Genomic DNA, 25,066 nt, shown 5'->3' on the forward strand with positions numbered 1-25,066 from the left:
CCTTTGGAATTAGTTCAACTAAATTGGAGCACCAAGCTGTGCCATGTGATGGAATGATATAAAGTGACTGCTGATGGGAGGATTAAGATACAAGGAATATTAACATCCCAGAGGTAGAAGGCCACCGCGAGGTCGAAGGTACACAAAGAGAAAATTCAGACATCACCGTGCCATTGAAGACTAGGCAAGTGAACATTGGTATTGAAGTAGAGCCAAAATTTGTGAAGAGTGGGGATTACTAGGATGATGCCATGGTAGATAAAGTTGTTGAGGTTCTCCACGAATATCAGGATTTGTTTCCTACCAAATTTTTGGACCCGAAAGGCATCATAGGAGATTTGGGTGTAATGAAAATAACTTTGAAGCCGGACGTGAAACCCATTAAGCAGAGGCCATATCACCTTAATATCAAATAAAATAAAAAGGTCCGCTTGGAGTTGGAAAAGATGCTGGAGGTAGGAATTATCGAACCAGTGGAAGAGTTTGATTGGGTGAGCCTGATGGTGGTTCAGGAAAAGAAACACAAGGGGGAAATACGGATTTTCATAGACCTTAGGAAGCTTAATGATGCCTGTGTCCATGATCCTTTTCCGACACTGTTTACTGATGAGATACTGGATAATGTTGGGGGGCAGGAGGCCTACTCCTTCACTGATGGGTTCTCTGGATACCCTTAGATTAAGATTGTGCTAGAGGATAGGAGCAAGACAACCTTCATGACGGAGTGGGGTTATTTCTAGTATACGGTGATGCCGTTTGGACTCAAGAATGTGCCGACGATATTCTCTCACGTAGTCATCGTGGTGTTCAAATAATTTATTCACAAATTATTGGAGGTGTATTTTGATCACTGGATAGTGTTTGGGTTAGTAAAGCGCCATGTAGTCAGTCGACACTTAATGTTGGATACGTGCCGTAGATATTAGATCACGCTGAACCTGAAAAAGTGCTTGTTTTGTGTCCCCTTTCGTTTTTTGTTGGGTCATGTGGTGTGAAAGAAAGGACTAATGGTGGACCCTACCAAGATCATGGTAATAGTCAATGTGGAGGCCCCAAGGAGTATCAAACAGCTACGTGCAACGCTACACCATACTGGATATTATCAAAAATTCATCAAGGCTTATGCTCATATTACCACGCCTATGGAGAAGTTGTTGAAGAAGGAAGCTACATTATTTTGGGATGAAGAATGTCAGTGCAGTCAGGGTGTATTGAAAGAAAAGATGGTCACCGCGTTGATCTTCATCTTCCCTGATTGGAAGAATGAATTCCATGTGCACGTTGATGCCTTGTATATTGCGTTGGGAGCAATGCTGATGCAGGTTGGTGAAGGAGAGATGGATCATCCTATAACATTTGCGAGAAGAAAGTTGTCAAAGGATGAGAATGATTACTCAACAACAAAGCGCAAAGGATTGGCTATGGTGTACACGCTCCAAAAGTTCAGGCACTATCTATTAGGCAGACATTTCAAGATGTAAAAAAACCATTCTACCTTGAAATATCTGGTCAATAAGCCTGTGTTGGGGGGGAAGATATGCAGATGGTTGCTACTATTTTGCTATGAAACCAACTCACAAAAAGATAGAAAAGATAGATCAATGCCTTAGAAATAAGCCTCTTCGAGGGGGCAACCTCCTTTACATTACACAAATGAACAATTCTTGGATGATACAAATGACAAGACCTCCTTTCTATATATAGGAGTCTAAGGGGTCAGAATATAATTAGAGCCAACATAACAATAATAATGTAAGCGCACAATAATAACAATAGTGGGCTTCTATGGGGCACAATAATAACATTATGGGGACTACATGGGCACAACAATATAATAAGGGGGTTGCACTAATAACAATAATGGGTTACACTAGTAGTATAGGGACCTAACATGTCCCTCTCCTTCAAAAAGTGTTGTCCTCAACACTTGAGTAGTTCTTGATGCTTCTATATAAAATTATTGTCCTCCCATGTGGAATCTTCAGCGGGTACATTCTTCCACTTGAAGAGATACTCTAAATGTGAACAATTTCATAGCTATCGGGTTCTTGTTTTTGTGACTGCTCTAGGTTCCAATATGATTTTTCCTTCGTCATCAAGTTCTGGCAATATTGTTTGAATTGGGATCTTCTCATTATGTAAAGTCGCCATTTATTAAGTGCATGTAGTCTTTCCAATATTTCCTTCTCATAAATAGCTTTGTGTAAATACTTTCATTTGATTGGACAACTTTAAAAAGCAATGGGTCTTTCTTCTTGTGTTAAAACATGACCAATTCCATATCCTGTTGCATCATATTCCACAATAAAGGTTTTTGTGAAGTCTGGCGTAGCTAAGACTGATGCTTGGCACATTGACTCTTTAAGATGTTCAAAGGCCTTCGTTGCTTCTATAGTCCATGAAAATGCATCTTTCTTCAGTAATGTTGTTTTCGGAATGGATTTAGGCTTCATTCTTATTTGATGATATCCTGAACAAAGATCCAACTTGGTGAAGTAAATTAATGCATGCAATTAATCCAATAATTCATCAATGAAAGGAATGGGAAATTTATCTTTAATAGTGAGTTTGTTGAGCTCTCTATAATCCGGACACATGTGCCATGACCCATCCTTCTTGTGCATCAATACTACTAGAGCAGAGAAAGAACTTTGACTAGGTTGAATTATACCAGCCTCTAGCATTTCTGCAACCATACGTTATATTTCACTCTTTTGGGCATAAAGATATCTGTAAGGCTTGATGTTTGGAGGAACACTTCCTAGAATCAAATGAATAGAATGATTGCAATCATGAATAGGTGGGAGGCCTTTAAGAGCCTCAAATACCTTGGAATGATTGTCCAAGGCTTTTTGGACATCTAGAGAAATAGATGATTTCGATGTGGGAACCTCTAGCAAACATAATTGTGCAATTAGGCCTCGTTTTTCTTTCTTTAGAAGCTTTGTCAGTCCGTTAGAGCTGATTATCTTTCTAGGTTTCCCTGTAATACCCCTTAATTCAACTTCCTTTCCTTCCGAAGAAAATTTCATGAAACGTTCTTGAAAATTAAAAGCTATTGTACCCAAGGATTGTAGCCATTGGACTCCTAGTACAACATCAGCACCAACCATTGGAATGGAAAGCATTGGGCTATTCAATACATATTATCCCATGGATAGATTGATATTATGGCACTTTCCAGAGAAATTTATGGTTCCTCCACTTTCAACCATCAGTTGACACTTTGGTTCTAGATATAAGAAGCAATTCAATTCCTTGGCTATCCTACAATGAATAAAAATATGGGTACTGCATGAATCAATCAACACTATTACCTTTTTCTTCTTGATATGTCCTTCTGTCTTGATAGTTTGAGGAGTGGTAGTTTTGTCCAATGCATTACAAGATATGGTTGGATTCATTTCTTCTTTCTCGATGTGATCTTTCACTTCTTGAACCTTTTTCTTCTTGAGATGTCCTTCTATCTTGAGAGTTTTAGGAGTGGTAATTCTTGCCAATGCTTTACAAGATATCGTCGGATTCATTTCTTGATGCTCTATGTGATCTTCACTTCTTGAACATTTTTATTCTTGATATGTCCTTTTATCTTCAGAGTTTGAGGAGTGGTAGTTTCTTCCAATTCATTACAAGATATGGTCAGATTCATTTCTTGATGCTCGTTGTGATGTTTCATTGCTTGAACATTTTTCTTCTTGATATGTCCTTCTATCTTGATGGTTTGAGGAGTGGTAATTCTTGCCAATGCATTACAAGATATGGTCGAATTCATTCCTTCTTTCTCGGTGTGATATTTCACTTCTTGGGCCTTTTTCTTCTTGATATGACTTTCTATCTTGAGATTTTGAGGAGTGGTAATTCTTTCCTGTTGACACCTAATCTTCATGATTGGGGAATTTGTAACATAAATAAATCAGGAATGTGAACAGTCATCAGAAGATGAACTGAACAATCACTCCTAATGTATAAAACAATAACATACCTATGAAATAAATACACCAATCAGTTTTTCTGCCCTTGGAGAGTTACTGCCTGGCTTGACATGGTATCAGAGCCAGCCCTTTTTTTAGCTGTTGTAACTCCCTATTCTGCTCCTCTGCTCCTCTCCTTTCCATTAAAAAATGCTGCCTGTTCATAAATATGGTAGCCTGCTCCACACTGTCACCTGAACACTGTTGCCTGACATTTCCTGCGCCCTCTTCTCTGACCATTTTTTTTCATATTCACTGTAAGCTGCGCTGCTCATCCTCTGAAATACATTCTGCAATCGTAGGCGTTGGAGGCAGGCAGAAGCGAGCACGCATTGGAATGAGTCTATCTACATGCCAAAGGAATGTATGAACGCTGCTCTTGAGTTGAATGGTAACCCTATATTGAATATGCTACTCCTGATTTGAATGCACTCTAGAATGCTGCTCCGTTTTGAAGAACAATGGTATATATATGTTGAATGTGTTTTGGCTATACGCTGTCATGCTGTGTTAAACGCTGCTTTATATAAATTCCAGAATCGCTGTGTTAAATGCGGCTTTATATAAATTCCAGAAATGTTGTGTTAAAACGCTGCTTTATATAAATGTTGCTTTATATAAATTCCAAGATTGAATTTGTAATCACGTGAAAGGTAAAATAAGCAGTAATCCGTGGACATTGAAGAATCGATGCAATCATCTATTAACTGATCACATTTCTGAGCATTTCACAAATTCAGAATTTATGGTGAGAGCTGGTTATTTATTCATCTTCATCGTACGAGCTGAATATAAGTCGTATGATCCTTTTCTTGTGGTTGTCATTATATTTGAAATTACCATCTCACGTGGTAATTGAGTTTTTAAAAGGAGACGTATGCCATATGCATATATAATAGTGGATTTATATGGATTTATATAAAACTTATATGAAGTTTATATGAGATTCATATGGTGGATTCATATGAGATATATAAGATTTATAAGGTGGAGGTTTTTTAAGATTTATAAGGCAAAGTTTTATGAGATTTATATGATGAACTTATATAAAACTTATATGAGGTTTATGTGAGGTAAATTTATACAATGATGGATTTATATGAGTCACATTGTGGATTTGAAATCCTTTGAGAATGGTTTTTTGAGTACACTGGCAAAAGTATTCTTTTCTATCAGCAACATTTTTTTTTACAGAATGCATTCAATCATCTCTATGGTAGGAATAGTTCTCACTGGCAAGGAGAACTATCCTGAATGGTCCCGGATGATAAAAAACACCCTCATCTTCAATGAGTTGTGGAAGGGAGTGTGTGTCGGAGAAGGAGACAATGACCCAGTACAGCCTACATCAGACAAAGAGCTTGTCATTTGGGATAACAAGAACAACAAAGCATATGCATTAATCGTAGCATCTGTAAATGAAGAAGTAAGTCGCCATATTTCATCATATTCAACTGCTTTTGAAGCTTTACAAAAGCTCAAAGACTCTATGACTCACATTCTGCATTTGAAGTTGTTCAGCTCATGATTAAACTCTTCACTCTTGAACTGAAAAATAATGATCCTCTTGCTCTTTCATCTGAAGTAAAATCCATAATTCATGATATCAATCCACTAAGGTTGAGCTGGATATCCCTCTTATTGCTTTTCTCAAGGCACTCTATCCTACTTACTCCAATTATCTTGAGTCTTTACAAGCAAATGGAAATATTAAAGATATAACCTTTGACTCTCTAGTGAAAAGGTTTGCTGAAAGAGAGAAAGCCTTTGGAAATAAGACAGTCCCTAAATCTTCTGAAGAGACTGTTTGCCTTGCTCATAAAGAAAAGCATCTTGCTCAAGATTCTACAAGAGGAAGAGGTGGACGAAGAGGAAGAGGAAGATACTTCAGAGGCAGGGGGGCAGACATTCTCAAGGAGAAAAAGCAGATCTGCATTGCATTCGCTGCAAACGAAATGGATCACATGATGCTTCTACATGCAAGCTACCATGGGACAAAATTGAGTAGAAAAGAAACCAGCAGAAAGGTAAAAATGATGATACAGACAAAGGTAAAGCACCTGAATCCACTCACTATATTGCGGCACAATGTAACATTGGAGTAAATGAAGATTTGTTTAATGCTTCACTTGCTTCTTCAAAAAATGATTGGTTGCTTGATTCAGGAGCAACCTGTCATATGACTCATAGGAAAGATCTTTTTGAAGATTTCACTGACAATGTTGATGGAGCAGTATACTTTGCAGATCAGTAAAAAATCAAGCCATCAGGGCTTGGCACAATCAGGCTTAAACTGCCTGGCCTTCTAGACTTTCTTCTGGATCATGTTCTATATCTCCCACAACACAAGAGAAACTTGTTGTCCTTGGTCCACATCCGCCAGCAAGGTCACTCCATTCATATGTTTGATGGCAAGCTTGAGGTAAGAAAAGCATCTGACCACTCACTTGTCATGAGGGGAATAGAAGAAGAATGACTTCTCAAACTGCAAGGAACCTCTGCTCATGCACAACATTTCTCATATATTTCTCATCATGAAGAAGGTACACTTCCATCAAGTTTATTATGGCATGCTAGATTTGGACATTTAAACTATGACAGTCTCCGCTTATTGAAGAAAAATGGTGTTGCTGGTTTGCCTACAATTCCTAGGAAACATAAGCAATGTGATGCTTGCATTCTAGGAAAGCATAGAAAACAGTCTTTTCATGATTCACATTCAAGAGCACATAGGAAGCATGAACTCATTCATTCTGATTTACATGGTCCAATGCTTGTTCCTTCTGCAAATGGAAATAAATATATCATGACATTTATTGATGATTACACCAGAATGTGTTGGGTTTATTTATTGAAGAACAAATCTGATGCTTTTCAAACATTCAAGAATTTTCATAAATGGATTGAAAATGATGCACAATCTCATATTGGGTCTATTCGCACTGATAATGGAAAAGAATATACATCAAATGAATTTGAAAACTATCTTCGCCAACATGGGATCAAACATCAAACAACTGTACCTTATAATCCCCAACAGAATGGTGTAGCAGAAAGAATGAATAGAACAATTTTGAATATGGTACGATCCATGCTTTTCTTCAAAAATGTAAAGATAATGTTTTGGGCTGATGCTGTTCTATGTGCTGCATATATAAAGAATAGATGTCCATCTAATGCTATAAGAAACAAGACTCCTTATGAATTGTGGTATGGACATGTTCCTTCGGTAAAACATCTCAGGATCTTTGGTTCCACCTGTTATGCTTTGATACCAAAGGTACATAGAAACAAACTTGGAGCTAGAAGTCGTAAGTGTATCTTCCTGGGGTATTCAAACACCTCTAAAGCATACCGCCTCTATGATGAAGTAAATAAAAAGTTTGTTGTATCTAGAGATGTCATTTTTCTTGAATCATCCAAATCTGACAATGTTGTTGAGCGGCAACTTGATCGCTTGGACAGATTCGCAAAAACGAAATCATTTCAAGAATTTCATAATTAGATTCCACATCTTGAAGGGGGATTCCTATACTAGAACAACATGTGGAATCTTCTTCTGAAGAAGAATCTCCTCTGCATGAAACTCCAACAACGGATGATGCTTTAAGTGATTTAATTGATAGAATTGGGAGACTCAATCTTGATTCAGTCCCATCTCAATCAACAGAGCAGCCTGGACCATCTCAGAAAGGTCCCCAAAAGTGGCTGACAAAGACACTTGAAAGTGTTCATCCCGATGAAATTGGAAAAACAGGAACCAGAAATTCAAACCGACAAAATGGAGGTGATGTAGATGACTCTAATTCACCTGTTGATATGGATGTTACTTATGATTGTGAATTGAACTTGTCTATAGATTTTGAACCAACTTCCTTCAAAGAAGCTGCTTCTCATGATGAATGGAAAGAAGCGATGAAAAAGGAGTATGATGCCCTCATAAAGAATGGCACTTGGAAGCTGGTTGATCTTCCATTTGGAACCAAACCAATTGGCTGCAAGTGGGTCTACAAGAACAAGTACAAAGTTGATGGCTCACTTTACAAGCACAAAGTTAGGCTTGTAGAAGGGGTCGATTATGAGGAAACTTTTGCCCCCACAGCAAAATGGGCCACCATCCAGACACTCTTTGCACTAGCTGCTCAGAACGGTTGGAAAGTCCATCAAATGGATGTAAAAACTGCATTCTTGAATGGAGATCTAAAAGAAAATGTTTTTATGTCCCAGCCTGAAGGATTTGCTGTGAAAGGACATGAACATAAAGTATGCAAACTTGTGAAGTCCTTGTATGGCCTCAAACAAGCACCGCGAGCCTGGTATGAAAAACTAATTGAGCATCTTCTGAAACTCAAATTCAATCATTTTGATCTTGATGATGCAACTTTATTTGTCAAGAAAGTTGGCAAAACAGTTGTGTATCTTGTGGTATATGTAGATGATCTTTTAATGACAGGGAACAATGAAAGCTACATTGCATCCATAAAGAAGGAATTAGGGAAAAGTTTTGAAATGACTGATTTGGGCTATGTTCATTACTATCTTGGCATTGAAGTAACCCAACATCCAAAATCCATATTTCTTTCTCAAAAGAAATACATTGGAGATTTGTTAAATAGATTTGGCATGATAGAGTGCAATCCTCTTTCTACTCCAATGGAACAAAACTTAAAGCTCACATCTATTGAAGGAAACGAATTTGAGGATGCAACAAAGTATAGACAGCTTGTAGGAAGTCTCATCTACCTCACTACTACCAGACCAGACATTTCATTTACTGTTGGAATCCTCTCCGGGTTCATGCAAAAGCCTTGTGAGGGACATTGGTCTACTGCAAAAAGAGTTCTAAGGTACTTGAAGGGAACTCAAGACCTTGGAATCAAGTATACACAGGTGGACGACTTCAGCTTGATTGGATACTCTGATTCAGACTTCGATGGAGACAAAGAAACTGGGGTATCTACTTCAGGATATGCTATGAGTCTTGGATCAGGAGCTGTCTCTTGGAGATCACACAAACAATCAGTTCTAGCAGATTCCACAACTGAAGCAGAATACGTGGCAGCAGCTGAAGCAACGAAAGAAATTGTGTGGCTTAGGAAAATTATTGAAGATTTGCAGGTAAAACAAGTACAATCAACTCCACTCATGATTGATAACACCTCTGCAATAAAGTTGGCCAAGAATCCATAGTTCCATGATCGAACAAAGCATATAAATACTAAATATCATCTGATTCGACATCATGTTGAGGCCAAAACAATCCATCTCCGTCATTGTTGCACAAATGAGCAAGTTGCAGACATCTTCACCAAAGCACTTGGAAAGGAAAAGCTTGAACGATTCAGAATGATGCTTGGACTCACCAACATCCCTTCAGATTAAGGGGGGGGGAATGTTGACACCTAATCTTCATGATTGGGGAATTTGTAACATAAATAAATCAGGAATGTGAACAGTCATCGAAAGATGAACTGAACAATCACTCCTAATGTATAAAAAAATAACATACCTATGAAATAAACACACCAATCAGTTTTTCTGCCCTTGGAGAGTTACTGCCTGGCCTGACATTTCCAATGCTTTACAAGATATGGTCTGATTCATTTATTCTTTCTCTGGGGTTGGTTCCTGGTGTATATCCTCTTCTTTTAATGTTTCTTGATCCTTTTCTTTAATGGCAGAAGTGTCCTCAGACACGTAATTTTATTAATTCTCCCTTTTGATTATACTTAATTCTGTAAACCCTTTTGCATCCTATGGGTTTAACATTTGATGGACAATCAACAAGTTTCCAAGTGTTGTTATCAATTACTGCTTGATATTCTTCAACCATAGCCTGTTGCCATTCTTTATGTTTTACTGCTTCTTTGAATGTGGAAGGTTTAGTAAAATCATGTGCTATCAAGGAAAAATTGCCTTCACTTCTATGTGCCCTTCTGGTGCTCGTTTTATTCTGCTCATCAAGCTTTACATATTTCAAAAGTTTAACTGCCCATTTCGGTAGTTGGTGCTCACGTGTTTGTGCTTCTGTAACATCTCCATCATTGTAAAGAGGATTAATATAAACTAATGTTCTTCGTTCAGGTGAAGAGTGTGGAGAATCACTGTCAGAAGAACTGCTGTTGCTTGGTGATGCGGATGCACTGCTAGAAGACCCAGATGATGTTGTTGATGTAGATGGACTGGATGACTCATCTTCAGAGGAAGGAAAATCAAGTTCATACCAATTTGGTGAAGTTGGTTGACTTTGCATTTTTCCATTTCTTTTACTTCCCTTAGTTTCTAACTTGTGAAGAAGATTTTCAATTTCTTCAGCACTCTTACTCTCAGTTTCATCAAAAATGACATCCCTGCTCACAATGAATTTTCCATTGGTCAAAAGACGGTATCCTTTCTTCTCATCAGAATAGCCAATCATTGTGCATTTTAAACTTCTTGAGTCAAGCTTAGTTCATTTTTCTTTCGGAAATAAGGCATAACATACTGATCCAAAAACTCTAAGATGTTTAACTCGAGGTTTGAAACAAAACCAAGCTTCATAAGGTGTGATTCCGTCTAAAGAAGCAGTTGGAGATCTGTTTCTTAATAGACAGTTGTATGTATTGCTTCTGCCCAACATGTTGGACTTAACCTCTTGAAAGTTAACATGGATCTTGCCATTCCTAACAAGGTGCGATTCATTCTTTCGACTACTCCATTTTGCTATGGAGTGTAAAGATTAGTAAGATGTCGTCTTATGCCATTTTCACTGCAATAAGTTTTGAACTCATTTGAAGTGAATTCTCCCCCATTATCCGTCCTGAGAGTACCTATCTTTTCTTTGACTTCATTTTCAACAAGTTGGCGAAAAATTTTAAACTTCTCAAATGCTTCTGACTTGTTCTTCAAAAAGTAAACCCAAGTCATTCTACTGAAATCATCAATGAATAGTAAGAAATATTTGCAACCACCAAATGAAGTTGGTAGTGGCCCACAAACATCACTGTGAACTAGTTGTAGCCGCTTGTTTGCACGCCATGAACTTGTTGGAAAAATTTCTCGACTTTGTTTGCCATAAATGCAAGCTTCACATTTTGCATTTTCCCTTTTGAAAGTAGGAAGTCCTTTAACCATTCCTTGTTTCTGCAATTGAGAAAGACTCTCAAAATTTAAATGTCCATATCTTACATGGCATAGTCTTACAGGTGAAATACATGTAGTCACTGTCCCTGCAAAATCAAAATGCCTTGGAATAACTGTCCCTTTCATCCGTAATAGTTTTCCATCTTCATGACCTGTCATGACTGTTTTCAAATTCTGTTTGACTGAATTAATCTTGACTAAACCATCTACCATAATCACTTGATGTCTTGCTTGTCAAATCGTGACTAAAGAGAGAAAATTTTCTAAAAACTTGGTACATACCACACATTGGAAATCATTTTTTCTCCAATGCCAGGGAGAAAAACTTTAACTGCTCCTTTTCCATAAGGAGTATGTTTTATATCATCAACAAGAAAAATAAAATTTAGTTGGCAATCTTGAAAATTCCAAAACAAATCACGTCGAAAATTCATGTGTTGAGTTGCCCCTGAATCCAAGATCCAGGCATCTTCATAGTCACTTCTAAGATGGGATGAAAGTTTTGATGCTGGCGAGGAGGTAAAAACATATTCTGAGTTATCTTCATCTTGATCATTTGCAAATTGCACTGAATGTTGCTGAAACTTGGGAATTTTATTAAGTGAAGTTCGACAATATTTAGCATAATGGCCAACTTTGTTACATCTTCGACAAACAATTTGACTTAAGTCTCTTCCTCTTCCTGAAGATTGTCCTCTGTCTCTACTTTGACTTCTATGTTGAGATTGTCCTCTACCTTGATTATTATTTCCTTGTCCTTGAAAATTACCTCTTCCTTGGTTGTTTCCTCTACCTTGAAAATTACCTCTTCCTTGGTTGTTTCCTCTACCTTGAAAATTACCCCTTCCTGAACTGTTGCCTCTATTAAAGGTGTTTACTCTGCTTTGGCTTTGACCTCTACTTCGTACATTATGTGCTGCTTGATTCTGATTGCCTATGCCTCTACCTCGAGAATTGTCTGCTGATGATTTACTAGTGCTGACCTCTGCGAGAAAAACATCTTCACCTACTTTCTTCTTCTTCCCAAAAGTTTTATCATGTTGAGTCAACATTTCACAAAGCTCATCAAACTTTAGTTTCTCTAATTTCCCAGTTAATTGTAGAGTCTCCAAAAAATGCGTGTAGGAAGTGTTAGCCTCCTGCTGCAGCAGGTTAATCATCTTTCATGATCGACTTTTTTACATGCCAAATATGTCGTACTATGCATGCTGCAATGCTCCATATTTGCTACAGATGAACAGAGAAGTATCCATGAAGGTGTGCCAGTTTTAATGCTACTGCTTTGTTCCAGTTTTGATAAGTAATCCATTTTCATGAGTTTTCAGCTAAGGGAGGTCCAAACAGCTTAATCTTGGTCTCCCTAGGTTTCAATTTCCTGTTTTAGAATATAGAGAATAAACATCTGTCCAAACTGTTTAATCTTGGAAGATTTGTAGATAGGTAGAGAAACAAGGGTGCTGAACAGCTTAATCTGAGCCCCTGGATGCAATAAGTGTAGTTGTAGATAGGAGGATAGCAACAAGAAAGAATGAAAAGCTGGGTATGCTAGTTCAAGTGCACCCAAACCAAAAGAAGAGAAAATGCTAGGTGAGTAGGTCAGGTAGGTAGCTTTGTGGTTGCAGAATTATGGCTTGTGATCCATTTCATATTATCAAGTGTTATATCTATCATATCACAAGTTGAAGGCAGTTGTTCAGTTGAAGGACTTCAAGAAATGCATGTCTAACTTCCCCTTCTTCCTCTGTCCCCAAATCACTCACTAACTTCCCCTAAAAGAGGTCAAGATCTGCTTGATACCTCTTAGATTCATCATGTTCCATATCATTTGCCTTGGTGAAGATCTGCTTCACTCAAGGAATATTCACACTTCTTCTATCAGTCATTTTCCCCCATTGATAGCCTAAGACATCATTCTTAGCGCTTTTTCTCATCATTATCATATTAACTACTAACTTTATTATGTAACTCCCTATCTCTGTACCATTCCCCTACTAAAACTATCTATATAACTCCCCTATATACTTATCCCTTCCCCCAGTTGAAAAATAACCATATATATCCTCGGGAATTGCTAAGGTTATCTGAAACTCAACAAGAACCCTCATTGACCCCTCCTTAACCATCTCCCAAATGCAAAAGGACTCATTCCTTTGCATAGTTTACCTTCATATGTATAAAAATCATCCCTTTGGCCTTGGTTTGCCTTTATAAGGCATGAAACCCTCTTTGGCCACTAAACCCTCTCAAACACATCACATTCCTCCTAAATGCCTTTTGACTCCTTCCAAGGCATGAAAGTTGCCAAAAACCATGCAAAAATCATCAAAAACCTTCTACAAATGAAAAAATCCTCCCTTTTTTTGGCTATCAGACCCCTTCTGATGCCTTATAATCCATCCGAAACACCAAAGGCTACCCCTCCGAATTCATTTTTCCTTTGCATTTTAACAAAATGCATTCTCCGATGAGAAAAGAATCTATTTGGTCCCCCTCCGATGCGATATCGCTATCAGGAGGGGGCAGTGGCACATTATAAGCGAAAATGGCTAAGTCTCAAGGCATGGGTTATAATGGGCCGCCGATCGGCGATACAGCGACCAAATCTCAAACGTCCATTGCCCCGCCGATCCAATGGCCCAGATCATTTCTGTTGAGATTGCAACAAGATGATGGAGCTTAGTGAAAAGAGTCGCCTTCACTAAGTGGGCCCACAGGCTATTTTTGGCGCAAGTCTATTTTTAGACTATGTCTATTTTTAGACATATGGATCATGTCTATGGATTGCAGGTTGTTGTTTATGGATGATTGGTCAAGTTGGGAAAAATAGATGGACTTTTTTTTTTTATCAAAGTGTGAATGATCACAGTGTGAGTGATCAAAGTCTATTTTTAGACTGGCTGTCAAAAATAGAAAAGTCAAATATTATTGTCTCATAATAATATTTGGACTATAAACTTGATCTTATTCTCTTAGAGCACTTCAGTTTGAGCTACAGAGGTGGCACATGCAGCTGTCAGAAGGAAATACGCTTTTCTTATGAGTCAGTTGAGTTGTTGCATGCATGACTTCAGTTAGAACTCAATCAGTTGAGTTCGGTGGAGTTGATTGTGGAGTTAATGGAGTTGTGTTCAGTTTGACTTAGTTAAACTAGTTGTAATTAGTCTAACTGCAAATAGACTAATGATGAGTTGTTAAACTAATTATTAACTCATGATGCAACTAATGAATACATCAGTTAACTCAGTTGCATGTCAGTGCATGTTCAGTTCAACAGGGACAGGTGGTAGAGAATCAGATTGCTATCAGTTGTGACTATAGTTGTGCACCAGATCTTGCACAATCAAGGGATTGAGTATGCCAATGAGTTTGCTCACGTATTTGCCCAGTATTGTAGCCTTTTCTCACGTCCAACAAAGTGTGAGTGATTATTTTGAGGTGAAATACGATTTTGGTAAGCCATTCTCATCAGTTCTTGAGCAGGTATTGAGCAGTGGAGGCAGGCAAGGAATGGAATAGATTTGGAGATCAGATCTGAGCTGTATTGTGTGTAACAGGTGGAGATGGTACTGGATTTCTTGTGATAAGCATTGTACTTTGTAATGTTACATGGTCTCAATCATTAATATACAAATAGTTGGGGTTTCTAGCGAGATGCTTTCCCCGGGATACATACTGTGTTAATGTGTGAATGCTCTTGATGTTTTATTGTTATTGATGATGCTATATTGATGATCAACATAGAGGAGCTTATGTATTGTGTATGTATTCCGCAATAGTACATGATCAGGATAATCTCTGTTGAATATGTGTTAAATTATTCAAAATTTCTACATGGTATCAAAGCTGCTTGATTTGTAGAAGAGATTTTTACAGGATATCAAGCGAGGATTGATCATCAGATCTACTATTCAGGAAGTGTTTACATTCTATTTCTGTAGGCAGAGTCTGTAGTCTGGGGAAGTTTGTGAAAGCCACCTTTCACGAGAAGGATAGTCGCGCCACGACGATCCTTGAGAGAATTCACACAGACGTGTGTGGACCTTTCTCAGTTGCTTCGATAGCAAAACACAGGTATTATGTGATTTTTGTTGATGATTTCTCTCGTAAGTGCTGGATCTTCTTCATGCAGAAGAAGAGCGAGACATATTCAAAGTTCTGTGAATTCAAAGCACTGGTCGAGAAGGAGTCGGGGAAGAAGGTGAAGGCTCTTAGGAGCGATAATGGTGGTGAATACATCTCGGACGAGTTCAAGGATTTCTGCAAGGCAGAAGGGATTCATAGAGAGCTCATAGCTCCCCATAACCCACAGCAGAACGGGGTAGCTGAGCGGAAGAATAGAATGATCGTGGGTGCTACACGGGCAATGTTGCATGATCAGGGCCTACCCCTTCACTTGTGGGTGGAAGCATGAAGTACAGTAGTTTATGTGCAGAACCGTTGTCCTCATAGGATACTTGGCATGAGTACACCCGAGGAGGCTTATTCTGGTAAGAAACCTGATCTTTCTCATTTGAGGATTTTTGGTGCTAACGTTTACATGCATGTGACAAAGGATGCCAGGAAGAAGTTGGAGCCGACCGCAGAGGTTGGGATATTTGTGGGGTACACTGATACTCCCCACAAATATCGTGTGTATTTGCCAGACAGTGGTAAAACTGTTGTGTGACGGGATATAAAATTTCAGGAGGAGAAAGCCATGAAGTGTTCGCTTGAGAGGGAGCTACACTTGCATGCAGAGGAGGAGCTATTAGTTCCTAAGGATGAACTTCAGGATCTGGATCAACCACAGGATGAGGTTCATGGAGTGGACGAGTCCACTCATGCAGCGCCAACCATCAGAGGGTGAAAGCGCTTGACAGAAGCTGAGCGACTGGCTCAAGATGCAGAGAAAGTTGTAGGACCACCTACAACCCAACGCAGGCAGAGACAGTCACCTGATCGGTACATTGGATATATGGCTCTGATGAGTTGTTGTGACTGAGCCATCCTCTTTCGAGGAAGCTGTGGAGGATCCCGCATGGGTAAACGCCATGGTGGAAGAGTATGATTCTATTGTCAGAAACAGTGCATGGGAGATTGTTCCTAGACCGGAAGGGAAATCAGTGGTGGGTTCGAGATGGATCTACAAAGTTAAGCATGCAGCTGACGAGAGTGTGGAGAAGTACAAGGCAAGATTTGTTGCCCGAGGATTTTCACAGATTGAGGGGATCGATTATGAGGAGACCTTTGCACCTGTCGCAAGGTATTCTTCCATACGGACGATTCTTGCTCTCTCAGCGCAGATGGGATGGCACATTCATCAGATGGATGTGAAGACTGTGTTCCTCAACAGAGTCATTGAGGAGGAGGTGTACATTGAACAACCCGAAGGCTTTGAGGTCTTCAGCAGCGAGTCGCATGTGTGCAGGCTCAAGAGAGCGCTGTATGGGTTGAAGCAAGCACCACGTGCTTGGTACACATGGATAGACAGCTATTTCAGAGGACTTGGATTCTCCAAGAGCGAGGCGGATCCTAACCTATACCAGATTGTGGTGGAGGGTAAGTTGCTTATCATTGTACTGTATGTTGATGATTTGATTCTAATGGGTGATGAGCTGTTGATACTGTCATGCAAGAAGGATCTTGCTATAGAGTTTGAGATGAAGGACTTGGGCCTCCTTCACTATTTCCTAGGATTGGAAATATGGCAGCGCAGTGGTGGACTGTTTGTTTCTCAGGGCAAGTATGCTCGGGAGATACTGGAGAAGTTCAACATGCATGGCTGCAAGCTTGTTGATACTCCTCTTCCTGGAGGTTGGAGGAGGGAGGATGCCACATCGGGAGAAGAAGTGGATGCCATTGTTTATCGACAGTTGGTGGGGTCGTTGATGTATTTGGTCAATACACGACCCGATATATGCTATGCAGTTAACCATCTTTCACAAGCTATGGTTAAGCCTACCAAGCTCTTCTGGAAGGCGGGCAAGCATGTATTGCACTACTTGAGAGGCACATTGGGATATGGTTTGTGGTACAGACAGGAGGATGAGGTGAAGCTATGTGGCTTCACGGATGCAGATTGGGCAGGGAGCCCAACGGACAGAAAGAGCACATCAGGAGGGGTCTTCAGTATCGGATCGACAACATTTTCTTGTTACAGCAGGAAGCAGAGATCCGTGGCACTCAGTTCAGCGGAGGCCAACTATATGGCAGCAAGTTTGGCTGCATGCGAGGCTATATGGATGAGGAAGATCCTAGTTGGTTTGTTCAGTTCTCATTTGGATCCTACTGTGATTTACTGTGATAACCAAAGTTTCATTAAACTCTCGGCTAATCCTTTATTTCATGATAGATCTAAACATATTGACATCAGGTACCATCATATCAGAGATTGTGTGCAGCGGAGGATCATGTTACTTTCGTACATTCCAACGGAGGATCAGGATGCTGATATTCTGATGAAGGCTCTCACTAGGAACAAATTCGAGTACCACCGAGCCAGGATAGGGGTTGCTGATAATCCATATCTTGTCCAGAGGGAGTGTTGAGATTGCAACAAGATGATGGAGCTTAGTGAAAAGGGTCGCCTTCACTAAGTGGGCCCGCAGGCTATTTTTTGCGCAAGTCTATTTTTAGACTATGTCTATTTTTAGACATATGGATCATGTCTATGGATTGCAGGTTGTTGTTTATGGATGATTGGTCAAGTTGGGAAAAATAGATGGACTTATGGTTTTGATCAAAGTGTGAATGATCACAATGTGAGTGATCAAAGTCTATTTTTAGACTGGCTGACAAAAATAGAAAAGTCAAATATTATTGTCTCATAATAATATTTGGACTATAAACTTGATCTTATTCTCTTGCAGCACTTTAGTTTGAGCTACAGAGGAGGCACATGCAGCCGTCAGAAGGAAATACGCTTTTCTTATGAGTCAGTTGAGTTTTTGCATGCATGACTTCAGTTAGAACTCAATCAGTTGAGTTTGGTGGAGTTGATTGTGGAGTTAATGGAGTTGTGTTCAGTTTGACTTAGTTAAACTAGTTGTAATTAGTCTAACTGCAAATAGACTAATGATGAGTTGTTAAACTAATTATTAACTCATGATGCAACTAATGAATACATCATTTAACTCAGTTGCATGTCAGTGCATGTTTAGTTCAACAGGGACAGGTGGTAGAGAATCAGATTGCTATCAGTTGTGACTATAGTTGTGCACCAGATCTTGCACAATCAAGGGATTGAGTATGCCAATGAGTTTGCTCATGTATTTGCCCAGTTTGTAGCCTTTGCTCACGTCCAACAAAGTGTGAGTGATTATTTTGAGGTGAAATACAAGTTTGGTAAGCCATTCTCATCAGTTCTTGAGCAGGTATTGAGCAGTGGAGGCAGGCAAGCAGTGGAATAGATTTGGAGATCAGATATGAGTTGTATTGTGTGTAACAGGTGGAGCTGGTACTGGATTTCTTGTGATAAGCATTGTACTTTGTAATGTTACATGGTATCAATCATTAATATACAGATAGTTGGGGTTTTTAGCGAGATGCTTTCCCCGGATACATACTGTGTTAATGTGTGAATGCTCTTGATGTTTTATTGTTATTGATGCTGCTATATTGATGATCAACGTAGAGGAGCTTATGTATTGTGTATGTATTCCGCAATAGTACATGATCAGGATAATCTCTGTTGAATATGTGTTAAATTATTCAAAATTTCTACAATTTTGGCAATCGCCCATTTCGGCGATCACATATATGTCAACCCTCTGCCCCGCCGATTGCCGAAGCCCCGATATAATTGCAACCATCCATTTTTGGGCCCCAGATCAACGGCCCATATGTAATCGCATCGCTCCCATATGGCTCCGACCAGCGGAGCCGAAAATTAATAAAGCGCGGAATAAATATATTTCGGGTCTGATGGGTTTCGGCGTTTTTTATGTGGCAGCCCCATGACCCCGCCGATAGCGAAATGCTGACGTAATCTCTGCCGTCCATCGCCATCACCAAATAAACGACCATGTTTGTTCGGTGAACACCCCTTATGTTTGGATCCGATATTCCGGAGCTGAAATATTATAAAGGCGGGTCTTATAAAAGCCATCGGGTCTGTAAGGTCCCCGGGCACAGCGAAAGGAGAGGGCTGCCGATGGGCCGGAGCCGAAAAGTTATAAAGGGCAGTTTTAAGGGACTTTGGGTCCTCATATTGATTTTGTTAAAATCCGCCGATATGAAATCGCCGACGGACCGAACCCGATCTCCATAAAGAAAGGGCATATATTAGCATTTCGGGTCCGCAAACCAAATTCTTGTAAATCCGTCGATATGACATCGTCGATGGGCCGGACGCGATTCCAAATAAAGCATGGCCTATAGTATATCGGGTCCGTGCAGTTCGGCGATTGTTTATGTGCCGCCCCCCCGATCCGCCCCGATGCGATTTAGCGCTAGCCGTTGGATCGGCCCGTGCCGAATCCAATGGCTAGGATTTAAAGGCTGCTACAGTGCCCGCCAAAAGCCAATTTTTCATTAAAATTTCATGTTTCTGACACATTTTCTGTGTTATTCGGAAATGGGCCGTTTTCAAAGGTTTTGTATGCGGCGCCCGTGCCCGCCCAGGTTTAAAGAAATAATGGTTTTCTCAGGCCATTCTTGGATCGCTCCAAGCCCAAATTGCCCCAAATAGCAGGCTTTCATGTTGGCAGGCTTTCAGTGACCCTTTACCCATCGATTTCATGATGTTAAGTGTTGCTAAAGCATTTTGAGTCAGCCAAGGACCGACAACCACCCAGAAGCAACAAAGTGCCTCGCAGCAGATACTTGGGCCAAATAACGGCCACTAATGAGATGATGTGACAGTTTGGAGCATTTTTAAAGCTAAGAGTATCAGGGAAGCAGCAGAGAGTATCAGTCAAAATCTTCCGAGGCAGATGAAAACAGAAGGGCCCCAACAGATTCGGCAAAGCATCATCAAGCCGTTATGGCTCCCCAACTTACAGTTATGGCCATGAGGCCGGAACACTACTCAAAGACCTCTCTCCACTCATTTTTGAGGCTGCTGCCTCATGCGCAGCCCTTGTTTACATGACTTGAGATGCCAGCTGCCCCAGCACAGCTGTTTCAGATATTTTATGCAGTTATTTCCAGCATAGATTAGGTTCAAAGACAGTGATTGCAGAGATCTCTTTTTATCTGGTATCAGAGATATTTTTTGGGATATTTTCCCCCTTGACACCTGTTCAAGGGAAGTATGTAGCTATTTTTCTTTATATACCACCCTCTGCACTGTTTTAGGGGTGGGTTGGTTGTATGACTCCTCTAGAGACTCGCTCTGTATTTGATATGATTTCTTTAATCAAAGACTGCTTAAAGCTTGGAGGATGGACTGTTTGAATTTTTTTTAATGGTTGAAGAGTGAATTATGGAATTCATGTGCTGCTATATGGATCAATAAGTGTTTCTCACCTCTGTTATTTCAATTTCAAACATGCTCAAGTCACAGAACAAAAGATTGGTCTAGAATTTGCTTAGCTGCACTCTATGCTCAGTTTCTGTGGCTTCTTAATGTTTTCCTCTTGATTTAGGCATAAATATGAATTCCTTTATGGCTCATGTTTGATATATTTCATATATGAATGACTGTTGTTTAAGAATTCTTAGCTGCTCCTAGATAGAGCTCATTCATCTTCCCTCTGTTAAGCTGAGTGAGAGATTCTTTGTTGCCTCTCATTCCTTAGCCCTCATTCTATCCTTTTAAACTTAAGTGTTGTTTCACGAGCAGCTACCTTGCTCCTCATTCCTCTTGTGACCAAGAAAACGCATGAGCAGTCCTACTCCATGACTCCATACCCAATGGTTTGAAACTTACCACACTATGCATTGCCTCTCTACTTGAAAACATCCTCCTTCCCACCAAACATAAACAAAATGCCTTGAACTCATTAGCTAGCCTAATATCATCTTCAACAAAGCTAAATCATAAAGAGAGAGCCCTCTCTGACTGTAGGTAGGCTAGTACCTGCAGTCCAAAGATTGGTTTGTGGCTACCTCGGCCGTATCCCTTAAGGAGCTTTAGGGACAACCTGAGTGATAACATAATGGTGACTCCGCTGGGGACAAATCTCGTTTCTGGAGAAAGTGCTCCTTTTCTTCAGAACTTTTTCATGTTTAGTTCTGATCTTTGATGGTGGACAGAGATCAGGCACTTCAAAGTTAAGTCATCCACCTGGCGAATCCACATCATTTTCAATCAAGACTCCACTGGAGGAACGAACCTGAAAGAGAAAATCTTTAAGTTTCCTCTGAAACAGTTCAGCAAAGCTATATTCCAACTCCTTCTATTATTTCCTCTTCCATCCCCACTGTTCCAGCTGTTCTGTTTCTTCCTGCTGTTCCATTTTTCTGGCAAGTATGGCGAATCATTATACACCTTTACAGTTACCTGCAAATCTAGGGGCTATGCCTCAGGACTACCAAACTAAAATCACTTATTTTAAGGGAACTGGTTCTTACACAGCCCTGTAACATACCAAAAAAATTCAGGACTACTATGAGATTTATGAAATAGATGATGATGCTATAAGAATGAAGATTTTTGTCCAAAGTCTCAGAGGTGATGTTAGGCCCTAGTTTAGAGCTCTTCCTGCAAATTCCATAGCTGATCCAGAGGCTCTTTACCAAACATTCCTTAATAGATGGGAGAAAAAGAAGGATCCCCTGTACATATTATCAGAATATGATACTATCAAAAGAGGCCCTCAAGAGGCTGTCTTCGACTATTGTGCAAGATTTAATAATGTTTATAATGCAATCCCATAGAACCTCAGACCTCCACTTGATCTTGCTATGTATAAATTCCCATATGGTTTTGATACCGACATGGCATATCAACTAAGGGAAAGAGCCCCTCAAAGCTTAGCAGACATGCAGAATATAGCTGCTAGTGTGGAGGAAAATCTGATTGCCAAGCGAAAAAGAGCAAGAGCTGAGAGAAAAACTACTTGCAAAGATGAAACTTCAGTTTCTGAGCAATATATGGATGAATCTCCCAATTTATTGTATGAGGATAATTGCTCTCCTTTCAGTTGTCTACCCAAATATCACCAATATGATGAAGATTATGCGCCCAATGTCCAAATCAGCCTTGCAGAGGAGTCAGAGCCTATTTTGGCAGAAAGCACAGTTCAGGATCAGCAGCCTGAACCCAGTGGTCAGCTTGCCTGTTTCAGCTATGAAGAGGAGGTGGAAAAAGCAGAGAATTTTGATTTCAGCGAAGGAACTTTACCTTTTTGTTTTGAATCTTTTCAATCTATCAAGGATAATTATCATGCAGTTTGTAATCAAGTGTCACCTTGTGTTGCTATTGACCGCCTGGAGGTTAATCAAAATATTGTTCCAAAGGTATTGCCTCTAGTTTTGCAGCCCCAAAGAGCCATCGAATATCAGATTGAGGAAGACTTAGAAGTAGCAGCATATGATCAAATGATCCAAGTGGATCCCCTGCCTCTTTGTTTTCAGCCATCTGAGTTATTCGAAGAAGAAGAAGAGGAGCAGCCTACGCAGATCAGTCAAGTCCTATTCGAGCTAGATTGTAATAAATTACAAGCACCTCTGCAAGTTTTGAATGACCTATCTGCTGGCAGGCAGAATGATGAAAGAGATCAGCGCTTTTCTCCATTAGCAGGATGCAAGGTTCAGTATCGAGTTGTTGATGATCTCCCGACTCCAAGGCATGGTAGCGATCCTGAACCTTTGTATAGTTCTTTATTTCAGCCTAGCAATTGTATATATATGTTGCAGGATAGTTTTGTACAGTGTTTAAACACAGCAAAGGAGGTCAGTTACTTCCTGATATTCTAAAAGATTAACAAAGCCACATCAGATTGCAAGATCTCAGTTTTTCTCACCGGCGAGCACAAGCAGCAAAGCCCACTCATGTTTTTATTACTTAAGTGGCTGCATTGGCTATTTCACTTCACCTAACAGCAAAGTAAGTGCTGGTTAGGGTAGGTAGGTAGGTAGGATCAATAAGGCAGCCAGCCAAGGGAATTTTGCAGAACACAGCAACAATTGAATACAAGGCAGTCTGACCTGTTGTTCTTGGCTTGTCATAAGGAAAAGCCATCCCCAAGTGGAGCCACTGTTAGCCTCCTACTGCCGCAGGTTAATCATCTTTCATGATCGAATTTTTTACATGCCAAATATGTCGTACTATGCATGCTGCAATGCTCCATATTTGCTACAGATGACCAGAGAATTATCCATGAAGGTGTGCCAGTTTTAATGCTACTTCTTTGTTCCAGTTTTGATAAGTAATCCATTTTCATGAGTTTTCAGCTAAGGGAGGTTCAAACAGCTTAATCTTGGTCTCCCTAGGTTTCAATTTCTTGTTTTAGAATATAGAGAATAAACATCTATCCAAACTGTTTAATCTTGGAAGATTTGTAGATAGGTAGAGAAACAAGGGTGCTCAACAGCTTAATCTGAGCCCCTGGATGCAATAAGTGTAGTTGTAGATAGGAGGACAGCAACAAGAAAGAATGAAAAGCTGGGTATGCTAGTTCAAGTGCACCCAAACCAAAAGAAGAGAAAATGCTAGGTGATTAGGTCGGGTAGGTAGCTTTGTGGTTGCAGAATTATGGCTTGTGATCCATTTCATATTATCAAGTGTTATATCTATCATATCACAAGTTGAAGGTAGTTGTTCAGTTGAAGGACTTCAAGAAATGCATGTCTAACTTCCCCTTCTTCCTCTGTCCCCAAATCACTCACTAACTTCCCCTAAAAGAGGTCAAGATCTGCTTGATACCTCTTAGATTCATCATGTTCCATATCATTTGCCTTGGTGAAGATCTGCTTCACTCAAGGAATATTCACACTTCTTCTATCACTCATTTTCCCCCATTGATAGCCTAAGACATCATTCTTAGCTCTTTTTCTCATCATTATCATATTAACTACTAACTTTATTATGTAACTCCCTATCTCTGTACCATTCCCCTACTAAAAATATCTATATAACTCCCCTATATACTTATCCCTTCCCCCAGTTGAAAAATAACCATATATATCCTCGGGAATTGCTAAGTTTATCTGAAACTCAGCAAGAACCCTCATTGACCCCTCCTTAACGATCTCCCAAATGCAAAAGGACTCATTCCTTTGCATAGTTTACCTTCATATGTATAAAAATCATCCCTTTGGCCTTGATTTGCCTTTATAAGGCATGAAACCCTCTTTGGCCACTAAACCCTCTCAAACACATCACATTCCTCCTAAATGCCTTTGGACTCCTTCCAAGGCATGAACGTTGCCAAAAACCATGCAAAAATCTTCAAAAACCTTCTACAAATGAAAAAATCCTCCCTTTTTTTGGTTATCAGACCCCTTTCGATGCCTTAGAATCCATCCGAAACACCAAAGGCTACCCCTCCGAATTCATTTTTCCTTTGCATTTTAACAAAATGCATTCTCCGATGAGAAAAGAATCTATTTGGTCCCCCTCCGATGTGATATCGCTATCAGGAGGGGGCAGTGGCATATTATAAGCGAAAATGGCTAAGTCTCAAGGCATGGGTTATAATGGGCCGTCGATCGTCGATACAGCGACCAAATCTCAGCCGTCCATTGCCCCTGCCGATCCAATGGCCCGGATCATTTCGGCAATCGCCCATTTCGGCGATCACATATATGTCAACCCTCTGCCCCGCCGATTGCCGAAGCCCCGATATAATCGCAGCCATCCATTTTTGGGCCCCAAATCAACGGCCCATATGTAATCGCATCGCTCCCATATGGCTCCGACCAGCGGAGCCGAAAAGTAATAAAGCGCGACATAAATATATTTCGGGTCCGATGGGTTTCAACGTTTTTTATGTGGCAGCCCCATGACCCCGCCGATAGCGAAATGCCGACGTAATCTCTGCCGTCCATTGCCATCACCAAATCAACGGCCCATGTTTGTTCGATGAACATCCCTTATGTTTGGCTCC

This window comes from Pinus tabuliformis, chromosome 4_2 (genome assembly GCF_031772625.1).
Source record: "Pinus tabuliformis cultivar Carrire ecotype Pingquan chromosome 4_2, CPIR1, whole genome shotgun sequence".
NCBI classification, from domain to species: Eukaryota; Viridiplantae; Streptophyta; class Pinopsida; order Pinales; family Pinaceae; genus Pinus; species Pinus tabuliformis.